Below are 24,938 nucleotides of genomic sequence, written 5' to 3' on the forward strand. Positions count from 1 at the left end.
GCTAGTCTTCCCCATTACGGAGCGAGCTCAGAGCTCATAGACCGATCATCGGGTAGGACTGAGACCACATCAACACACAACACACACCGGGAAAGCGAGGTCACAACCCCTCGAGTTACATCCCTTACCTATTTACTGTTAGGTGAACAGGGGCTACACATTAAGAGGCTTGCCCATTTGCCTCGCCGCGTCGGGATTCGAACCCGGCCCTCTCGATTGTGAGTCGAGCGTGTGTGTGTGTGTGTGTGTGTGTGTGTGTGTGTGCTACACAGAATTGTTTAGATAGGGAGGCAGCAGAGAGTGTGAGAGTCACGTTATATTTCTAAGTGTAGGTAAAATGTTAATTTTCTGAGTCTATTTGCTTTCACAATCCCACTCTTACTCTTATACCAATTAATGGAGGCTGTCCACTACATCAGAGGTAAACCAGTGAATTGACAGGAGAGAAAAATAAATTTGATTGCAACCTTTCAACTCAAAAGGCTGCACGAGCGCCACCACTTAATTAAATACGAATAAGGCATGTACTGCTGAGCTGCCTTGCCAATCGATGCACTTCATTAGCAATAAATTTCATATGTATAATTCGAAGTAAAACGCAGGGAACTTTTGTTTTTGTTTCCAGATACTTTGGAGGTCTAGGGTGTAAAGAGTAGTTGAGTATAGTAGTCTCGTAGTCTATGTGGAAATCATTCTGGTAAAGTGGAAAAGCCAAGGCAAATATGGGAGTAGATTGAGAGGTGACGTTCAGATTTTTGTTGGGTCAGCTTGGAATAGACATAGCTGACATAGATGAATGGAGAAAGTTTGGAAGCTTAATTAGTAATGTAGGAAAAGTGTAGATGGCGGTGATGATGAGGATGTTCATGACGGTAATAATGATGATGATTGGGTGCCTAGTCTGTCGAGAAGTGTCAAAGGTTGGTGCAGTTTCACCGTTAATTAAGCTGCCTGGTCCTGAAGCAATACGCTGGTAAAGTGTGCTTGTTCTTACCACGTTGCGGTACATTATCATTGATGCTGTCCAAATATTAATTAGCTAATCAAATATGTTATATTTTAATTACGCTCAAGGAAAGTTTTTTACATGCGTGTATAATATATACAAGAATGTGGGAGTGTAGAGCAAATTTTTTCCACAGTGTATTTCTGGACCTGTGGAATTTGGGAATCTGCCCGCCGTCTTAAAACAGAACACAGGAGTGTGTTACGAGGCCTCTTTATCACAAGGCGGATGATGAGTACCAGGTTAGCCATTGAGTAACATTCCTCGCTAATTGAATTATGGGATTGCTTTATGGAAATACCAGAGCGATTTTTTTTTTAAGAGCCCAGCTACTTTATTTCAAGATTATGTAGGAGGTAAGGTTTGCTTATGAATTACTTTGCGACATTGTTTGTGTCATGGATAATCAACACCAACAGAACTTCTGCTAATATGAGTGTATAAATTGAAATCAATTACAGAGACTCAGTTAACCCTATACTGATTTTTAATAAAACTATCTTTCTTTACGATTGTGCTTCAGTATTGTTGAACAGCAATGGCATAGTCAATGAATAGCAATAACATCAACAGTACCGGTAGCAGTAGCAGCACAGCGACGGAACAGAGGCAATAGCAGCTACAGTGTTAGCGTTAGTTTAAGAAGTCTACACAGTGGGGAGCGTAACATCGTCAGCCTTTTCAAAGGTTGGGAGAGGAAGTTGGATGAACGTTTGAATATTAAATATTTGTGTTAAGCAATTTTGAGCGATTGATCCCAGTTTGAGTTAGTTTTGCTTCAGCATTCGATACTGTGCTCGTGAAAACGCAAAAATGTAATTGCATGCCTTGTTGCAATCGAGTAAGACATAACTCGATTAAAACAAGTAAATAAACATGGGTTTCGCTGATATTGAGGCTCCTGTCCATAACAGGTGTCAAGGTGTTGACCAAATTCATAGTGCAATCACTCATTCTACTCGTGCCGTAGTGAGACCTACGCACTAGTTGGAACTAATATTTGAATGTTTGCCTCGAATACCAGTTGTTTATGCTTTTCTAATGTGATGTAATGATACCCAGGTTCTAGGTGAAGGTGTAATTGCCTTACACCAAAGATGTGCTTGGATGGTGATATGGGCCCTAATATGGGTACCACTATCAATAAAATTGCTTTCCTTACTCTTCAAGTTCACCTACAGGCACTATAGGCTATAACACAAAAGAAAAGAATGTATACAGGTTTTCAAATACGATTTCCAGAGGAACCATTAAAAAAAGTGACAAGATTGGTACTTTTATTTTTATCATGTGTCTGCATGTGTATGATATCGTATAAATACTTCAGTACTTTTGTAAATTTTTGAGAGACAAGAAGAGACCTATAACCAAATTTCTCACATGTTTGCGCTGGTGTTCACGTTCTGTAACTGCTTGAGTGTAATATTCAAACGAATACCTTTATGTCTTATTTGTTTGTAATTACACACGAGTGAGCTAAATACAGCTGCCACACGCAGCAGCAAGGATTTCCAAAACAAATGATCAGTTAGCAGAGCGCGATGCAAAAAGAGGAAAAGTTAATGAGATGCTCAGGAGCTTTGTAAATGACGCTGTTTGTGGATGACTGATGATCTAGAAAGTATAAATAGATACTAGCATTTCTTCCAGTGTTGAGTAACTACTACTGTTCTCTCTCTCTCTCTCTCTCTCTCTCTCTCTCTCTCTCTCTCTCTCTCTCTCTCTCTCTCTCTCTCTCTCTCTCTCTCTCTCTCTCTCTCTCTCTCTCTCTCTCTCTCATTAATTAATGTGTGTGTGTGTGTGTGTGTGTGTGTGTGTGTGTGTGTGTGTGTGTGTGTGGCGCGCACCCGGACAAGCGTATACTTGTGTGCGTGGATGTGCAAGACACGTTTCCATCACTAAATATTGTAAACGTGGACGATGAAGGGATGTTCTTATATTGGATCCCCAACTTTCAAGGCCAGAATAGGTCTGCTTCCTATTTGGATGTCTCTCTGTCTGCTTCTCTCCCTATCTGTCCCTTAATGTGTCTGTTGTCTTCAGCGTCTCACATTTCCTTTACTGCTCGTATACAGAATGCTCCAGAGAATGACATGTATATCCGTTTGGTGCATGGAATCCGATTGACGGAGAAAGCTACAAATTAAGTATTTTAGCTTTTCCGCAACTTGGATTATCGTGAGAGCTTACTTAACTACACAGAAGACTTAGCAATTGAGGAGAACTTGTATTTGCTGATCAGACTGCATGAAGTGATCAAGAGTATGACTTATGTCTTAGAGCAACAATAACCACTATGGTATTCCTTTAATCTTTCAATGATCTTTGTGTGTGTGTGTGTGTGTGTGTGTGTGTGTGTGTGTGTGTGTGTGTGTGTGTGTGTGTGTGTGTGTGTGTGTGTGTGTGTGTGTGTGTGTGTGTGTGTGTGTGTGTGTGTGTGTGTGTGTGTGTGTGTGTGTGTGTGTGATGAGAGGTGCTTGCATGAGAGATGTTGCCTTCATTAGCTTTGGTAGAGAACGAGGCGTACCAAGAGCAACAAGTGGCTCTGGTAAGGGTGAGGTGCTGGTAAGCTTGCAGACACACACACACACACACACACACACACACACACACACACACACACACACACACACACACACACACACACACACACACACACACACACACACACACACACAGAGTCTGCTCTGCCGCACCACCCTGTGCCAAGTCGTCATCGTAAATCTCTTCAACATAGGTGAAGCTTCGTTGTCTTTCCCTCTGTATTTATCATTTACTATTCGTCATTCATTTATATAGCCAACAAATCTCGTGATTGGTGAGTCAGCACACAGCGCCCCAGCGGACACTGGATATCCTGACACTGCATGTGAGCACCGAGCTGACGAGGGTTTTGTCTAAGCCTCTGAATACAACCCTCCTGCTCCAGTGTTTGCCGTTTTGAATCCTGTGGCGAAGGCTCATAACACAGCAGGGACTTCTTGTCTATTCATTTTTGATTGATCGACATGCAACCATCATGCATTATTCTTATTACATAACTTCATGGAGACGGTACACAGAAGAAACATGGAAATGCCTAAAATGGGCTGAAATGAAGAGTATAATATGTTTAGTCTGTTGCCTTCGTCATTATTGTCTAGTGACGAAAAACAACGGACGTTTAATATTCCAAGAAAACCGTCACGATCATTTAAGTGGAGAAGTCAATTTGTTGTCGTGGGCTTCAGGGTGGCCGCTATAACGTCCAATCAACATTGTTCAGCAGGCTGGACACTAAAGCCCCTTTACCATCTCTTTTTCCTATAAAAGAGGACGAGAATGCTTTTCCTTCATACTATTTACGTTAACATTTTTCTTTTTCCTGTTAACAGTGCACGCCATCCTACTTGACCAGATTTGCTGCAATTTTAACAACCCTATTTGACTAAATTTCGTGCATTTGACGCAATATTTCTTTGAAGTTGGGCGTCATATTTTGAAATTAAACTTTTAGTGTACTAACGTAAAAATGAAAACCTCCTCTATATAGTGCTTGCCCAAAGGGTTCGGTAAGGATGTCACCACACTTTGCCAGAAACCAAGTAACGTCTTGGTCGTGAAGTTAATGTTACGTGTTCTGAACATTAATGTCTCAGATATGGTGGTAATTATGTGGGATTCATGGCTGTGGATGAGACTTCGAGCTGCCTACATGAATTTAGCATATAACGTGTGCATGAACGGCGAAGATAGAGACAATGCCCGAAATTGTGGCGAGTTCCTACCAGTGACATGTGGTTAGCGTGCCACTATGGCATCTTGTGTCTGGCTGTGGTCCAAAGTCATCCCTGAAGCTTGTCTTCTCTTCAGGAGACAGAATGGCAGACAAACATTATGATCAAACAGAGAGAGAGAAAATAAAATAAAAAAATAACACGTGGAATTGGAAGTACAGACGTGCAGAAGTTAAGACGGAAACGAAATTAAAAAGAAATGGATGGAAACATTTAGCAAGTACAAACCATTTGATATTGTGATTATCATGCCATTCAATTATGATGGTTATTTCAGTGTTCATTACCCGGTGATATCAAGAATATCAGCGTCTGTCCTGATATATGTTGGTGTCTCTCTTTACTGTCAGTGCCATCATTAATATCACCATTATCACCGCCGTCACCATCACGAAAGCATTCCTCATCATCACCACCAAACCACGGACACCAAATCCGTGGGAAGGTTCTTTCCAGATACAATAACTGACTGATAAAATCATTGGCTGTACCGACTTATACATACTTTTTTTCCCCTATATTCCTTTCGCTTAATTATTGTTACATTTTTTTTAAGTAACGCATCTAATAAACCATTATCACTGCCACCACCAGCACCAGACACAGCAGTACCCATGGAATCAAGCAGATCACCACCACCACCACCACCAAACAAAAAAAAGAACAAAGACGACGACAATCTTATCACGAACGCTACCATAAAACACTCATTTATTGTGTGTGTGTGTGTGTGTGTGTGTGTGTGTGTGTGTGTGTGTGTGTGTGTGTGTGTGTGTGTGTGTGTAATTCACCACCACGGTCGTCTACTGGTCACCCAGCCAGTCTTTCCCATTACGGAGCGAGCTCAGAGCTCATAGACCGATCTTTGGGTAGGACTGAGACCACAACACACTCCACACACCGGGAAAGCGAGGTTACAACCCCTCGAGTTACATCCCGTACCTATTTACTGCTAGGTGAACAGGGGCTACACATTAAGAGGTTTGCCCATTTGCCTCGCCGCTTTCCGGGACTCGAACCCGGACCCTCTCGATTGTGAGTCGAGCGTGCTAACCACTACACTACGCGGTGTGTGTGTGTGTGTGTGTGTGTGTGTGTGTGTGTGTGTGTGTGTGTGTAATTCACCTTGGTCGCCTGGTGGTCACCCAGCCCGTCTTCCCCATTACGGAGCGAGCTCAGAGCTCATAGACCGATCTTCGGGTAGGACTGTGTGTGTGTGTGTGTGTGTGTGTGTGTGTGTGTGTGTGTGTGTGTGTGTGTGTGTGTGTGTGTGTGTGTGTGTGTGTGTGTGTGTGTGTGTGTGTGTGTGTGTGTGTGTGTGTGTGTGTGTGTGTGTGTGTGTGTGTGTGTGTGTGTGTGTGTGTGTGTGTGTGTGTGTGTGTGTGTGTGTGTGTGTGTGTGTGTGTGTGTGTGTGTGTGTGTGTGTGTGTGTGTGTGTGTGTGTGTGCATATAGAATATACATATACACACACACACACACACACACATATATATATATATATATATATATATATATATATATATATATATATATATATATATATATATATATATATATATATATATATATATATATATATATATATATATATATATATATATATATATATATATATATATATATATATATATATATATATATATATATATATATATATATATATATATATATATATATATATATATATATATATATATATATATATATATATATATATATATATATATATATATATATATATATATATATATATATATATATATATATATATATATATATATATATATATATATATATATATATATATATATATATATATATATATATATATATATATATATATATATATATATATATATATATATATATATATATATATATATATATATATATATATATATATATATATATATATATATATATATATATATATATATATATATATATATATATATATATATATATATATATATATATATATATATATATATCTATATGTAATTTCTTTATTCATTTATTTGCAGACCGCTGCATAAGGATTTGTTTCGATTGGATCTATTGTGATGGTAATGAAATGAATGAATGAATGACAATGCATTGCGGCAAATGTTGAGTGACTCGCATAGGTAATGGGCGCGATGAATGTTTCGACCGGTATTTTTTTTTTTTTTTTTTGTGTGTGGTCACGTTGTGATGTGCGTTTAGCAGGACATCACACTATGTTTTTTTTCATTTGTGTGTGTGTGATTTTATTTTTCAAAACTTTCAACTCAATTTCTGTTAAAAAGTGTTGCTGTTAACGTTCTAGATAGGGAGGTCGCCCTGAAGATCTGTCTTAGTCCTTTGGCACCTAATTTACATTTTATTTTCTTATTTGCATGATTATATACTCATATTTTTCTGAGGTGGACATCTGTAAATCGATTTGCATTCATGTTCTGTACCTATTCCAGGTTTATTATTCTGCGACTGTTAACTCTTTTGCTGGAGAATGAATTTCCTCTTCTACAGATTGACAAGGCCACATATCGTATATAGTGTATGCCTTGGATTATGAAATGGAAAAGTATAAAAGCACTGAGCAGAAATATATACAGCATTAATTATTGTGTATGGCTGGCATGCAGCATTTTTTTATGATAGTTGGCGGCAGGCAGTGCATGGGACAGACGCGGAGCGTGAAGCTTCAGAAGAAAAGTAATTATGCAGGGTTCATGTAAATACATAGCCAATGAATACATCGGCTCTGTATCAGAATGATGCACTGTTGTGGCTACAACACGACCAAGCCTGAGTGGGATGTATTTTCTTCAACAAACCTTTTATTTCTAAGACAGTGAAATGTTCTGAAGTTTGGAAAGTGAGGAATGTGGATCGTGTTTACATTGTCACTGATTTCCGATCGTTGCCCATTACACCAAAGTTTAGATCCTGAGCGGGAAGCTCATTCGAACTTTCCATTACTGAAGGTAACATTGATATTTTGGGCGATGCGAATATCAAAGTTCCAAGTGAATAGCAAACAAAATCAAGCCACGTCGCATCAAACTTCCAGCCATTGTAATTTCAAACTTTTGTCTTGCCATGCCTCTCTTCTATTTAACCACCAGCTCGTCAGTAATCCATAGAGAGTGAGCGGCGCATGGGTCAGATGTCTCCCCCGCTGTGCTGAACAATAATGTGTCAATATTCCAACATAGAGTAGCCGACTTTACATCCCTTTTTTCTAGGCTTCCCTCGCATAGGATCGCTTCTTTATTCTGGTCACGCTCTTTGATCCTTTACTGTAGCCTCCATCCAGTTCCGTTCACCTTCACTCCAGCTCTATTCCTTTCCCCTTCTGCCCCTTCCGTTCCTGTAAAAAGACAAATTGGAAAATATGAACGGAGAGTAAAAAGCAAGCAAAAAATGGTTTGTGTACATTTATATACAGAACCAAGACAGGGAAACATGTACGGTGTGATTTTGTCGTTGATGTAGTACGTGAATATTCATTTGTTTTGTCAGGAATATTTATGTTTGTGAAAGAATGAGCATGGTAAACAAGCTCCTGTGTTGTCTGGATGTGGATATGTAGTGTGCATTTTGTGTGTGTGTGTGTGTGTATGTGTGTGTGTGTGTGTGTGTGTGTGTGTGTGTGTGTGTGTGTGTGTGTGTGTGTGTGTGTGTGTGTGTGTGTGTGTGTGTGTGTGTGTGTGTTGTGCGAGGATGTTGTAATAGATGTGCATTTTGATATTGAAGTTTTCTCAGAATGTAGATGAACAAGGAGACTTCATTTACAGAAGGATGGTACAATTTTCAGTTTTTCTTTTGAAGACACGGGCCATACACGTGACTGATCAAGAATAGAAGAAGACTTGCTCTTTGATAGCAATTTCAGTTCTGTAGAACTGATATCTATATATTTATAGAGAGCAGAAATTCCTGAAAACTGGCTTCCCTTGACGCTTGAGCGAGAGTAGTAAGTCCCCAGTGGACCAAACCGGGGTAAGTCATTCCTTTCAGGCTCAAAGGATGATGCGCCAGTAATCCCCCGACCACCGACTCCTGTCTCTCTCTCTCTCTCTCTCTCTCTCTCTCTCTCTCTCTCTCTCTCTCTCTCTCTCTCTCTCTCTCACTCTCTCACTCTCCCTCCCTTTGCTCTTATTTGTTCTCTCCATCACCACGCACAACTTCAGACGTGTCCACTATTTATAGCAACCCAATTATGAAGACTGTCGACAAAACTAGTTCCACATCATTTATGGTAAAAGTTGCCATTTAGGTGACGTTATATCATTTGATTATTTAATTTAAAAGACGGCCAGAAAAATGCCACCCTGTCAGCAACTCGTGACTGCGGAGCGTAGCTTGAGGAAGACCCGTGAAATGAGAAAAATGACAATACCACTTGAATTCTTCCCTTTAAAGAATATTTTATTAGATTGAAGAAAATATGCAGGAGGATGAATGTGAATAGGACACTGGGATGAGAGATGCAAGGTCTGCGGGTCTAATTCAAAGCCTATGGAACATGCAGCTGCAGACTGCTCGCAGGAACTTTCATGGCAAAAGAAACGTTGTATTTATTTTTATAAGCTCAGTAACGAATAGGAGCAGTAACAAGAGGTGTACTTAAAGATACCTTATTTGTCATCATGTTGACGTCCCACATGTCAAAGCTACTCTAACCGTAAAATTGCACTGTAAACTAAAATAGCATTGTGCTACAATATGTATTGAGAGAGAGAGAGAGAGAGAGAGAGAGAGAGAGAGAGAGAGAGAGAGACGCATACACAAGGGAGAAAGGGATAACGACATGTGGGTCTAGAGGCAGGAAGGGAAGAAAAGTGATAGAAAAGCATCAAGTTTTCCCAAATATAGAGTGTTCTCGTCGCTTCCTGGGGCGACTGCTGAGACTTTTCAGAAGAATATGTTTGTGGTGCTCGGTTGGATCGTAAACCAGAGTAAATTAAAAGAATATAGTAACTTTACTTGTTTTTCTCCAAGTGATCAGTAGAGGAATGCTTGTAGATGTGTGTGTGTGTGTGTGTGTGTGTGTGTGTGTGTGTGTGTGTGTGTGTGTGTGTGTGTGTGTGTGTGTGTGTGTGTGTGTGTGTGTGTGTGTATGATCAGAATACAAAAAGATAGTCAAGAATATGCTGCAATTCATGATATATATATATATATATATATATATATATATATATATATATATATATATATATATATATATATATATATATATATATCATGATACTTATGTATTTACTGTGATTTATATCCGAAAATGACAGCTATAATATATCTTTCGTTACATCACTTTTCCTTTACAGCAATACCCCTCCATACATTAAATTCTAACCATGTGTTTTATGAGAGTTTCATGATATTGGGAAAGTCAGGAAGGGCAAGAGTGAAGCGTGCAAGGCCTAAGGACGACGTCTGTTGCTGGGGCAAGGACGCGCGGGTCTTTTGAACAGGAATATTATCTGTTAGGGAGGAGTTTGGGATATTCATAGAGGTGCGTGATATCGAGAGAGAGAGAGAGAGAGAGAGAGAGAGAGAGAGAGAGAGAGAGAGAGAGAGAGAGAGAGAGAGAGAGAGAGAGAGAGAGAGAGAGAACGTGTATAAATTTCCCTAACCTGCATCATATACCAGAACACAAAATTCATGAGTGAGGGAATGAGTGGCCTGACTAATTCTCTTTCTGATGCCACGTAAAACAGTAACACATTTATTTGAAACACAGCCGCGAGTATCTCCCAGACTGTCTCTTTGTCCTCACTATTCTTTAAACATCGAGTTGCTCTACTTTCAAAGAGGGTCGCTAACTGCATCCAGCATATTCCAGCAAATGCCATAAGCTTCTCTTTGATGTATAACAGGAAATCACGGAAGCTTTTATATTCCTTTTTTATTCTGGAACGCGTACTTCGTATCATGATTGTTATGTTGTTCAGTCGGTAGCACAAATCCCCGTATATACTTTTACGCAATGGTGCGGGTAACGAAGACGATGACGAAAAAGCACCGTTGTCATCTCTATAGTCGATTCTCTCTCTCCCTGCTCTTCTTGTTCCTCCTCCTCCTCATCCTCCTCCTCCTCCTCCTCCTTCTCCTCTTTTTCTTTTCTCTTACTTCTCTTTTTCCTCCTGCCTTTAATTGTATTGCATGGAGTTCTGTTATCCAGTTCGATGCGAGGAATATAGGAATATTATGATGGTAATGTGAAGTTATTGAAATCTAGAATCATTAATTGGTCTATATACTTATGCACATACGTAATATGACGTCAGGCTATTGCAATTAGAGATATTTGAAGTGTATGAAATGTATTTTCTTACTACAATGAAAGAAATGACGGCAGAGGTTGTAAAATGGCTTGTGTCCAAAGAATTAGTTGAAGGCATCGTCATACTGCCAAGGAAAAATGGCAGCCGTTCCTTTTATGAGAGAAACATAAACAGATGGTGTTGGTTGCGCTGAAAATATTGTCCATTTTCCGATACAATGGCTCCCAACTGTTGGGCAAAGTTGGAAGTTGTGTGACCGAAGGAACACTTTCTTTCCGCATGAGCCCAAAACTTACCGGTGTGGCCACGCTGGGTACAGCTTGCATTTATATTAAAGCTTATTGAGACCTCGTTGATGCTGATGTGACTAGTGAGCCGCACCATTTGATTTACTGTGATAATTACCATGACTGGGCATGACTAGCTAATTATAATGATCAGTACCCTGTGCAATACTTATTTATAGATTTATTATATCATTCGAATATGGTTGAATGAATCTGTCATCCTTTTATATATTTTCTTGATAATAAGTCTAGGGTAATTATTTACAATATTTGAGAGTAAAGTGCTCGGGTGGAGGGGGAGGGAACACGGGGATACTGCAGGGAAGGTTCGACAAAAGCATCGCCGCGGTCTTGGCGTACTTGTTTTGTTACTTTGTTCTCCTTTGTCCATCCCTTGAGGTCTGTGGAGGGTACGTTGCTCTAGTGAGCCTGTGTCCTTTGATGGTCTGTGTGTGTGTGTGTGTGTGTGTGTGTGTGTGTGTGTGTGTGTGTGTGTGTGTGTGTGTACTAGATTGAGGGATATGCAGGTAAGTAGACAAATAGATAGATAGGTAGGTAGGTAGGTAGGTAGGTAGATAGATAGATAGATAGATAGATAGATAGGCAGATAGGCAGGCAGGTAGGTAGGTATGCAGAAAAAGCAAATAAAAATTCACATGAACGTGGCGTGTTAATAATTAACAAAAATCAGCAAAATTATGTTGGCATCGACAGGCTTGATGGAATGACACGATGGGGGGAGCCAATCTGCATAGTGATTGGAGGTAGACTTGTCCCGTGATACGCCTGCCACACAGAGCATAACCCACAAATTGACAAAATGTCGTAGCATTCTGATAGCAGCTCTGACTGACGAAGTAACTGTACATATTAGAGACAGAGATTGACGGCAGAGTGTGGAAGTTTTAGCTGACAGATATGCAGCGTAGCGTGAGTCAAGACCGTGTGGCAAAGGCAGCACATTTTTCAGTTGGGTGATGTCAAGGAAATGGAGTGAGAGTGGAGAGGAGAGTCTTGAGATCGAAAAGTACTCAGTAAAAACGATGGATGAAAGCCATAACTCAAAGAAATACCTGGTGGTCATTAAAAAGATTAGAAAACTTTTGAGAAGCGCCAGGTATGACAAACCAAAAGGAACATTCGCTGAGAGGAAAGTTGCTACATTGACGAACCGGGAAAGACCAGTATGAGGGGAAAAACGAAGGGAAATATTGATGGTAATATAGATGTGACGCTTTTACTGTGTGTGTGTGTGTGTGTGTGTGTGTGTGTGTGTGTGTGTGTGTGTGTGTGTGTGTGTGTGTGTGTGTGTTGGATATGTTCTGTGTACACTAATGGCACCTTTTAACCAACATACCAAATTGCCGTTTGTAAACCCCCGAGATGGTTTGCAAAATCCACAAATTTGGCTAATGAACAGTGCACGCTGCCTGAAACACACCTTTTAAACCTTCCTCTATCTTCACTGCATCCTTCCACCCCTTCCCCTTTTCCCTTCCCATTTTCCTCCCATTGACTCAATTAACCTATTTTTTGTAGGAGGAAATAGGAGGCTGGTGTTCGTGCAGGCCAGCTTTCATGTCCACGCGCCCGATAATTAGAATCGCACTGCAATAAACGACTTGCCCGCCTGACACGGACTTCTAAAAACCCTTTCCTTTTCTCCTCTCCAAGCCCCTTGTTGCTCTGCAGTTTCTGTACTAATGAACGTATATCCGAGAAGTCCCCCTCCACCGATTTTTTGCTACTTTAATCACCTACTAAACATTCCTCGCGTCCCGCCACGGTCTCTTTATCTCATTGCTGACCACAATAAACTTTCTTCTCCTCCGCCATGTACCTCTCCTACAGATAATTACTCCTTTTAATTAATTTTGAGCTTCTTCCACTAATTCTTGATTTTCAGATAATTGTCTCGTGCATTGAATAATCCTTCATTAATTAAGCGAGAAAACACAAATTAGTTTTCGTAGTGGGGCCTTCTAAAACTTCTGGTGGGATTACGCTAAGCAAGCTGGAAGTGCCGGTCTGTGTGTGTGTGTGTGTGTGTGTGTGTGTGTGTGTGTGTGTGTGTGTGTGTGTGTGTGTGTGTGTGTGTGTGTGTGTGTGTGTGTGCACGCGCGCGCGCGCGCACAGGCTCGCGCGCTTGTATGTGAGTGCGGGTGTATGTGTGTTTGTGTGTGTGTATGCATCTGTGTGATTTTGGATGGGTGGATGGGTGGGTGGGTGTGTTTATGTTTGAGCGCGGGCTAGAACAAAAACCTTAGTAAGGCGTAATATCAGAACTGTTTGTCTCACAGCCTGTGTTGTGTGGGCTCATGGATACATGCGTATGGGCTGGAATGTCTGGTGTTCATTACTCACGCACATTTTTTAGGTAACGCTAAGACTGCTTGTTGGTTGTATGCAGGGTGACTGTGTGTAAGGCCAGTGCCAGTGCTTGTTTGTGTGCAGGTCAACTGCCTGTGTGGGGAAGGAGACTCGTTATGCATGATTTGTGGGAATTATGAACTTACGACCTAAGTATTGATTATTATTTATTTAGATTCATTTTACATAATTTTTACCTCTCGTCTCTGTTTGGCGTTTGCAACATGTGCATAACTTGATGAAAAAAAATCTTGTCATATCTGGACATTGCGTGTTTTAATTCTTAGAATCCTTGTTACAACAAAACTCCGTTCACATGATTTATTGAAATGCAAACGATAACGCTTCTGGTTATGATTTATTTTCCCTTTTTATTTGTTTTCGCTGAGCTTTCACATTCCTTGGTAATTTTTCTATACCGTTTTAAACTCTAAATCACTGCATTATGAATGCGCCAATCTAGGTTTTTGTTAATAATTCCATTAAAGCAATGAATTTAGAATGAGAGAGATCTACATACAATACTTCGCTAACACTACTTCATTATTTACATTCATATTTCCTAGAAAATTTACGGAAGGGAAAATCGACGACACTTTTCATATAAGCACCTGCATGACCGTCTATGTCTGGGCCCTGAGTCGGGCAGCCGCCTCCTCCAATCATCCCAAAGCAGCTTGAAGTATTGGGGGCCGACATAAAAAGAAAAAAAAATAGTGCTTGCCTTTATTGGGATCTGGAGGAAGTTTACCGGCATATATGAAAACTTTTCCCACTCCCAGTGATAGTGAAGGACCACGGATGGGGAAGAAGGGACGCAGTGCTGGAGGAAAAGGAGGGGAATGAACAGATGGTGAAGGGAGCAGCAAAATGAGGTAGGTTTAAGAAAGACTGAGAGGAGTTAATAAACGGGAGGAGTATAAGAACGTATATGATGAAATGGTCGAAGAAATGCGGATGGTAAGATGGAGAGGAGGAAAGGGACTGGTGTTGATTGGGGGAGGAGAGAGAAAAAGTGAGGAGAGGGTGGTGAAGAGAAGGACGAAAACGTGAAGACGGCAAGAAAAGAATGGGGATGAGAAGGAAAGGGAAGAGAAGGTGGCTGGGGAAGAAAGCGAAAGAGAGGAGAGCGTAATGAGGGTTGTGTAAAGGAATGAGTTGGTGGGGAGGAGGCGAGGAAGACGTGGTAAGAGAGAGAGAGAGAGAGAGAGAGAGAGAGAGAGAGAGAGAGAATGGTGGTAGCAGGCCCGAAAGAATTTGGGAGGAGAGATAAGATGTCGCTAAATGGCGTCAAAGGAAAGTGACCCTTTGGCGTTCGTTCGTTCTTTATTTTTTTTCTTTTGGACGTGCATTTCATTTTGTTTCACACCTCCCACGTTACAATTTTTTCTTTTCTTTTTTTTTTATTTGCAATTTTTGTGTATGCCTCGCTTTTTCCTGCTTTGCGCTTCATCATTCTCTTTTCCTTTTCCTCGCCAAGAGAATTATGAATGGGCACAAAATTCCCGGAATATTGTTATGTCCAAACAAATGCATTGAATATTCATGGCCTTAACAAAATTACGTAGTCGGTCAATTTCAAGATTTAGAAATATCCTCCTAAATTCCAAAGCCTCGTGCCGAGCTGGAGGAGGAGGAGGAGCGGAAAGGCACACACACGCACATACATGCACATGCACAGGCACTCACACACACACACACACACACACACACACACACACACACACACACACACACACACACACACACACACACACACACACACACACACACACACACACACACACACTAAAGTATCATGTAATAATCATAACTTTGTGGCTCTTATCTGATTTTCATAGAGGTTTAATCACGCTTACACTTTCCCTTCATGATTTGTTGAGCGTGATAACAGGTCATGTGCTTTTTAGATCTCAATCATGATCATATTATACTGAATATACTGAATCCCTTAAACTGGAGTGGTCTAATCATGCTTCACAATCAAACAGAAGATAAGTTTGATATCAGACTTTCACTCCTTTGTCTGTAAGAGGAATGTCTTTCACTTCGCTCTTATTTGCTGTAAAAGTGGCAAGCATTCCTTCATTATTTTCTCCCTCTGGCCAACCCTTCATTTGCGGCACTGTTAGATTACTACTCAGAATACAACATTTGAAACAATTGACATTCATTTCCTTTCGCTTCTCACCAAGTCACATTACTTTCACCGCTGAGGATAACATTGCAGCATCAAGACGTAACCTTGTATGAGCAAATAGTCCACGTATTGCCCCTGCAGCCTCCTTTGTCTTGACTTATCCCCCATTGTCTCAGGCGAGGACGGCTCTTCCCTATACCATCTAATCCAATATCCACGTTCATCCTTGCTAATCCATTCCACTCAAATTGCTCTTGTCACTCGGACACACACACTGGAAGCGAGAGAAATTTCGGTCTCCATTCCAGGGACTGAAGATTGTTTGTACTTATTTTAATGCCATGATGCATCGCCTCCTCTCACTGCACTCTCCACACTTGCTGCACAGAAAGACGCAGCCACGCACGCACTCACACATATTCACGTATGAATAATTTTGTGCTTATTTAGAGATAGTCAGGTACGCGTTTCCAATCTCCCCACCACGCTCTGAATAGCAATAATGAATTTCTAAAATGTACGTAGAAGTAGATCAATGTGGATAAAAAAACAAAACAACTCGTTCTCTCTCTCTCTCTCTCTCTCTCTCTCTCTCTCTCTCTCTCTCTCTCTCTCTCTCTCTCTCTCTCTCTCTCTCTCTCTCTCTCTCTCTCTCTCTCTCTCTCTCTCTCTCTCTCTCTCTCTCTCTCTCTCTCTCTCTCTCTCTCTCTCTCACACATGGCAGACAACTTTTCACACCTGTCATATATTCTTTCAATCTACGAGGCGGAGGAAAAAAGGGTAGGAGGGAGACGATGACAAAGGGAGCAGAACCAACGGAAAAGAAAAAGTCCATGAAAAAGATCCAAGACGTGAGTTTAATCTTGTAGCAAGTGAAATGCTGTGATGAATGTAGGAATGCTTGGCGCTGACAGAAACCAGTTATTCCCTTTGAAGGAAGCATGGGAGTCGCAGAGTTAGAATATTAGAACGAAAAATACATCTATAGTAATGTTTTGATATTTAGTGTAATATTAGTCTAGAAGCCGATATTTTTTTTTATTTAGCAACTTGAATGATTATATAGGTTAAGTAACTATGCCAGCACTCAAGTAGGCCTTTTTTATCTTTTTTTTTTTTTACCTTTGGCTGGCCGTCTTCCCTACATAAAAAGAAATGTTTCTAGACAAATGCAGAGCTTGTTTTTTTTTTTTTTTTCGATATGGAAATATATATAATTCTTTTTATTTTTTTTATTTTTTTTTTTCTAGCTTTAAAAGAAAACACAATTCTTTCTGTCATTTGACCGCAGCATCAACAGTCTAGTGGAAGCACCATCCAGCAAATTTATGTGCAGATGATTAGTATACAAATCAAATATAATCAGCTTAGAGAATTTGAGTAAGCTGTATATCGTAATACTCACAAAGATATTGATTGCTTCTATATTAGTAGATATGTAGACAGATATCATCGAGTAAATTCGGAAAAATAATAATTTTATACGTTTGCTTTCATTGCTTATGGAAACTCAGAGCGTGACTTTTGCATTAATTTTGTTGTTATTTGAGTCAAGCAGCAAGAAAATATTTTTTTCAAGAAAATATAAACTATTATGTTAAACTTCCTATATTTTTTGACTAACAGCTCATCACTTAAGTTACATATAAGATACGGAAGAAGGAAGTCGAGATTTAACAATGAGAGTCGTTTCTCTTACTTTTTTGAGGGAAGAGAATATAAGATTGACTTCAAACTCCTCGCCTCGAGAAGAAAGATAAAGAACTATACATCTGCAATACTTTTTTCTATGTCATGCTACTGGTGTTGTTATTTGGCTACCGAGCAATGTCAGGGATACTTGTTATGTTACAATACATCATAAATTAATAGATAAATTGTAAGTGATTCTGTTGGTTCTACCTTAATGTAGTATACGAGAGCCATAAGTTTTGACATATGATTTTGAATAGAAACTATATCAAGAAAATACTGAATTTGCTTACATTAATTGCAGTTTTTATAATATTAACACTGTGTACATCAGCAAAAGAAAAACAAAGAACATACAATACCATTGACACGCTCAGCTTCAACGAAATTGTATGTAAGTGTGCCAATATTCCTCGCTCTTCCCGATATTCAGCTACTGCCAATCAAGGTAACACAATTACAAACGAAATGCCAGAAAACGTCGAAAAATAAATCTGCTGAGAATACAGAGGTAGTTGAAACTGTCTCTGTGACTGAATCCGAAACGAGAGATAGATTAGTAAGTGAGATGTAGTTGTTTCAGCAAATATTGTCCATCAGATAACTAAATATAGCCCATACCTTAAAGAGAATGTTGTTGATCTTTCATGCTATTATAATCTCAGGTCATGTCTCGGAAAAAAAAAAAAATTAGATGAACGTTCAAAAACATAATTTCTTCTTTTAAGTAATAACATTAAGAACACCTTCAACACAAAGGGATTGGCCCATTTCCTATTGGCTCCTATGTATGTTAACAGGAAAAATAAATAAATGAGTAATGACCAGGAAATTATGGCATTGAATAACTAGGAAAAACTTTATTAACCAAAAACTTAATTGGAAACAGTTTGGTGTTGCTGTGGAGTATGGACGAGTTAACCACTCACCCGGGATTGTTTGCAGTAATTGCATTCTTTCATTATACTCTGATTTCATTACACATCTCGCATACTTTGCTCACTTGTTTTTTTTTTCATTACATATCGCTACTCGTGTTTTTTTTTTCTTTATTTATTTATTTTCATTTTATTTATTTTTTTTCTCTCCTCTACAATCTATAGGGATTCCTGCTCTTCATCACATTATATCACCTCTCTCTCTCTCTCTCTCTCTCTCTCTCTCTCGTTCTGTGTAATTCACTGTTTGATCTGCTGCAGTCTATGACGAGACAGCCAGACGTTACCCTACGGAATGAGCTCAGAGCTCATTATTTCTGATCTTCGGATAGGCCTGAGACCAGGCACACACCACACACCGGGACAACAAGGTCACAACTCCTCGATTTACATCCCGTACCTACTCACTACTAGGTGAACAGGGGCTACACGTGAAAGAAGACACACCCAAATATCTCCACCCGGCCGGGGAATCGAACCCCGGTCATCTGGCTTGTGAAGCCAGCGCTCTAACCACTGAGCTACCGTGTGTGTGTGTGTGTGTGTTTCACTGTTTGATCTGCTGCAGTCTCTGATGAGACAGCCAGACGTTACCCTACGGAACGAGCTCAGAGCTCATTATTTCCGATCTTCGGATAGGCCTGAGACCAGGCACACACCACACACCGGGACAACAAGGTCACAACTCCTCGATTTACAGCCCGTACCTACTCACTGCTAGGTGAACAGGGGCTACACGTGAAAGGAGACACACCCAAATATCTCCACCCGGCCGGGGAATCGAACCCCGGTCCTCTGGCTTGTGAAGCCAGCGCTCTAACCACTGAGCTACCGGGTGTGTGTGTGTGTGTGTGTGTGTGTGTGTGTGTGTGTGTGTGTACTACGTAGAACTACAGTTGTTTATGGTTAACGTGTATTTTGTAGAGGTCTGTGTGTGGCATGTGCACCCCCAGTTCTCCCTGCCGTACGTAGTTGCGAGTCTCTACAGTACATGTTTTTAATTCAGTGCTGACCCATTATTTCTGTTCTTCCATCCCCTACGCTAGTAAAATATGCAACAAAATCCTCGCTGTTATTTTGCCTGCTTCTTTTTCCAATATTTATATCTCACCGAATGCTTTTTTGGATTATTTCGTCCTCTCTATTATATTCTATCCTCTTTGCATTAATAAAAAAAAATAACAAAAACATGGGCCACCATTGTATGTAAAAGTTCTATTTTTATAAAAAAAAAAAAAAAAAAGATATATATATCTTAATTTTTACTATAGTGGCAGTCCGAGCCCGAGTGAACGGTAATGGTCTTGACCACATATCACCACCACCTTATTCCCCTAGAAACTATTACAAGTAAATAGATAATATTGTGTGAGCAGCAGCGGAGAGGAAGCTTCACATTCATAGTGCGCTTTTGTTTCTTTTTTTTTTTTTTACAGGTTAAAAGCAAATAAATATGAAAATTGTTGCAAAAAACCTAATTGCTAAAATTTTTCTAATTTCTATTTGTGCTTGTTTAAGTTACCCATGGTGTAGGAGTTGCGCATTTTTTTCTATTTTTTGGAGGGTTGTTATTTGTCTTGAATTACTGAATCTTGAATTAAATGATCATGAAGAACATCAGCAGATAAGTTCATGGATGGGGATGGTAGATGGAATTAGGTAGCTTTAAACACACCAGGACTGCCACGTGTAGGCCTGGCGGCCCCTTAAAGCTTCCCTCTTTTCTTATGTTCTTATGTTCTTATATTTTCTTTACGGACAAATAACGATATTGTCATCAGATTTTGTAATTTTAATATGAAGACATGTAAAAGAAATTCATGCTGTGTTGCAAACGCGTCATGTGCTTGTTTCTAGAATTGCGTCCAGTCCTTCCTTATCCCAGGCAATCTTCGTTGGTATGATATAAATAGCATGATCAAATCATTTGTCTGTTTGTTTGTTAATTTATTACTGCATGAATAAAAATGAAATACAATTGTCCATGTACTCTACAATCAATCAGATCTTTTATCTTCTATCGGACACTTTTGTTAGACGTCTTTTACAGACCTTTTGTGATTACTTGTGCCATTGATGACGATCTCTAATTTTTCTGCTACATTCTGTAAACATCTGAGGTGATAAAACGAGTACAAGCTGAAGACCCTTGCTCCTTCCCGAAGGTCTGACGAGATGCTTACCAAGGAGATTGATCCTTCGTGTTCCCTCAAGACGTTTCCATTACGTGATGAAGACTCCTTTGATTAGCACAGATGCCGCGATAAAAATTAGCAACGCCAATATTTTATTCGTGTCCGTAAAATGCAATGATTGCAAAAATCACGCCTCCCGCACGCTTGGTGCATTACAATTCCAGGGATATCACCATCTTTTTTTCTCCAATCCCCCCTCTCTCTCTCTCTCTCTCTCTCTCTCTCTCTCTCTCTCTCTCTCTCTCTCTCTCTCTCTCTCTCTCTCTCTCTCTCTCTCTCTCTCTCTCTCTCTCTCTCTCTCTCTCTCTCTCTCTCTCTCTCTCTCTCTCTCTCTCTCTCTCTCTCTCTCTCTCTCTCTATATATATATATATATATATATATATATATATATATATATATATATATATAGATAGAGAGAGAGAGAGAGAGAGTGTGTGTGTGTGTGTGTGTGTGTGTGTGTGTGTGTGTGTGTGTGTGTGAAAGGATGTGTTGGTGCTTTATTATGTAGGGCGTGTTCTGTGTGGGTGCGGAATAGTGAAAACACTATTAATGGCATTGAACGTCGTAAAATTATTGGAGCAATGGCGAGTAACGACGATTAAAAATTAAAAACATGATTAAAGTGACGACGAGGGACGTCGGTGATAGAAGTGCTGGCGAACGATGACTTGCTGATGGACGTGAAAGGAGCCATGACCATTCCTGAGGTTTCCTCTTAATGTTTGTTCTTGTGCCGAGTCCAGTTTTCTCGCCGTGGAAAAAAAAAAAGAAACATGGAAATTAAGGAAATCCTCGATAAAGGCTGCCTTTTGAAGGCAGTATTTGACTGAGGTGGCAAAGCCGTGCTCATGGCGAACTCATTAAGGGGAAGGAGACACTTGGCGCCATTCACCATTCACCGTCATTGATGGAACCTTTTCTCCCTTTAACACCCGCCAGTGGGGTTCCTGGTGTACAGTAGGTGCCGGTGTCCTGTTCATGGCAAACACATCCTGAGTATTGTTGGCTGTAAGCTGGAGGAGGTAAAAGAGGGACCAAACGCTGCCTGAACACACACACACACACACACACACACACACACACACACGAGCACGTGGGCCCTCGTGTATTGTACTTCAGTGGTTATAACACACTCGGCTCACAACCGACAGGACCCCAGTTGCAATCTCGAGCGCGACCAGCCTCTTCATGTGTAGACCTTGTTCACCTAGCACCATGTAGGTACGGGATGTAACCACAAGGGTTGTGACCTTGTTTCGGTGTGTGATGTGTGAGTGCTACCCGAAGATCGGTCAGTATGATGAGCTCTTCTGAGTTCTTTCCGTAGAGGAACGGCTGGCTGGATAAACAGTAGACGACCATGATGAGTTCACAAACACACACACACACACACACACACACACACACACACACACACACACACACACACACATTTAAAGACACAAACATACATGTGTGCAGTCACACACAGATAGCCAATATACGTAAGTCGTGTCCAGTGTTGTTGAAAGGCTTCCATCTAGATGAGTCACAACGCTGCCAATCTCTGCCGGGAGTTTATACTTGAAGTTTTATAGTCTCATTCCTCCATCTTCTTTCTAGTTTTCCTAGCTGTGCCTTCTGTTTTTTTTATAAGTTTCCACCATCCCGTCCTTTCACGATTTACTATCTCTTCATGGTGTTACAGGTAAAACAAATTTTGATTTTTTCTCCAAAATCCGTAATGCCTTCAATTTTTCACCTTCGGTTTAGTGCCGGTGGCTTTGTGAACTTATTGACAATTTAAAGTTGACTCTCTCCGTGAGATCTTGAATTCTCTCCGTCAGGTCTTGAAAGTGCATTCTTTAAATGCGATCAGTGAATATATGTGCTTGTGTATCTGTAATGTTGCGTATAAGGATCACACACACACACACACACACACACACACACACACACACACCGCGTAGTGTAGTGGTTAGCACGCTCGACTCAAAATCGAGAGGGCCGGGTTCGAGTCCCGGTAAGCGGCGAGGCAAATGGGCAAGCCTCTTAATGTGTGGCCCCTGTTCACCTAGCAGTAAATAGGTACGGGATGTAACTCGAGGGGTTGTGGCCTCGCTTTCCCGGTGTGTGGAGTGTGTTGTGGTCTCAGTCCTACCCGAAGATCGGTCTATGAGCTCTGAGCTCGCTCCGTAATGGGGAAGACTGGCTGGATGACCAGGGGGCGACCGAGGTGAATTATACACACACACACACACACACACACACACACACACACACACACACAAATACAAAACACAAAAAAACGTGATGTTTTTGTAAGTTATTTTTTTTCATACCACTGGTATCAGGTTAGTATTACTTTTTTTTTTTTTCGTGATTGAATATATTCTATGGATACTTAGTCTGACACCAAAAGATGATCGAAGTCGCAAGATTTACCGCAAGACGCAACAATGTCATGTGAGCTCCAGACGTTACAAAATTGTCACTAAATCAAAAATCTTTTAATGTGATATACGCATTTAGGTATTAAAATTTTCGTAGCAGGAAATAGTATTCAGCAAACATGAAAGTAAAAGAGCTCAAATTTATCATGGCAATGTAATATTTGTGACTATTTCTAACTGATTCACATCACTCTGACGTTGGTGGTCGATTTATGATATTATATTTTACATTGGTTCTATGTTCATGCACGTCTATGTTCATGCAGGGTGAAACTTTAATTGGCATGAAGGTTAAACACGATTTCTAAAAGTTACTTCATTAACTGGTGAGAGGCATCGAGGTCCTTGCCGGGTAATAAGGCTGCCAGTTCCTGATAATTGTTCTGTCCATCAACATAACACACGCAGACACGGCTGTGCAAAAATCAACCAAGATCGTCCACACACACACACACACACACACACACACACACACACACACACACACACACACACACACACACACACACAAGAGGATCGCATGGAAAACTGTTGTAGTTTGTCTAAGGTCTGAGCAGTTCTGACATTGACACCCAACAAGTCAGCAACTAAGCATGTATCTTCTTACCTTGCTTCCTTGAAAAGTGTTGGTTGGATATATTTGCATTCTAAGTCCATGTGAGGAATACTCTGGGAGTCTGTGATGTGGGAACCCTGCTGAAATATAAACGTAATTAACGAATAGTTTTTACGCTGAAACGAAAAGAAAAGTTCAGTGTGAGGGAGATATATTCGGATCACTGCCATTTGGTTCTGGAGTGAGGCAGGAAAGCGTTCTTGTTTCACGGCAATTTGGTTCGAAAAGCTGAATTGTGGGCAGTGTTGTAGATCACAGACGCTGGTGAGCATGTATTTGCACTGTTAATGTCACTGTACTTGGCTATACAACAAGGATCGCTGATTTTGGTAATGATTCGTTCTCTGTCGCTCTCAAGCCACTAATTAATAGAATGGAGTCATTTTGGTGTTAAGCGATATCATCTTTAAGGCGTCTTCTTTTTCTCTTGCGCTCTGGCAGTTTGATATTTTATTTTGTTTAGCTATGATGCTATTCGAGCTTCGTTAAGATCACAGCACCAAAACATCTCAGGAATTTAATTGACCATATCCTGTTATAGCTGCCTTTTTACTAGGAGGCAATTAGCCGGTTTTTAAAACTATCATCTTAGCTTTAGCCAGCATCCTTTTCATGTGGAAGAGAGAGAGAGAGAGAGAGAGAGAGAGAGAGAGAGAGAGAGAGAGAGAGAGAGAGAGAGAGAGGTGGTGGTGGTGGTGTGTGTGTGTGTGTGTGTGTGTGTGTGTGTGTGTGTGTGTGTGTGTGTGTGTGTGTGTGTGTGTGTGTAATTCACCTCGGTCGCCTACTGGTCACCCAACCAGTCTTCCCCATTACGTTGTGTGTGTGTGTGTGTGTGTGTGTGTGTGTGTGTGTGTGTGTGTGTGTGTGTGTGTGTGTGTGTGTGTGTGTGTGTGTGTGTGTGTGTGTGTGTGTGTTTGTGTCAAACCAAAGAAAATCACCTGTTTTTATTTTAACGCAGAAATGACCGTTTGATAATCTTAATTTACATGCCGTAGTTTCCAATGCTGCGTGCAGAGCACTAAAGGGGAGAGAGGAGCCTGCGCATGACTGGCTAATCAGCGTGAATTGGATCCTCGAGCGCTGCCTCTATCCTCAGTGGTCCCTCCTCTCCACCTGCCCCTCAGGTCAGAGCTGGGGGATATGCAGCGGCTACAGGGGTCATTTACTTGCTGTCCGTCTTGGTGTTAGTCCGCCAGGGAAGATTAATC

General features: G+C 40.6%; 1 protein-coding gene and 1 non-coding gene across 3 annotated transcripts in view; both read left to right on the plus strand.

Moving 5' to 3' along the window:
- LOC123516172 (putative neural-cadherin 2) overlaps positions 1-24,938 on the plus strand; it is a 468,611-nt gene that overhangs the window by 355,109 nt on the left and 88,564 nt on the right. The window lies entirely within an intron of this gene.
- Trnal-caa lies at positions 22,622-22,695 on the plus strand. The gene has a single exon. It is a non-coding gene; the product is annotated as a tRNA-Leu (tRNA).

The sequence above is a fragment of the Portunus trituberculatus genome, chromosome 40, assembly GCF_017591435.1.
Source record: "Portunus trituberculatus isolate SZX2019 chromosome 40, ASM1759143v1, whole genome shotgun sequence".
Classification (NCBI taxonomy): Eukaryota; Metazoa; Arthropoda; class Malacostraca; order Decapoda; family Portunidae; genus Portunus; species Portunus trituberculatus.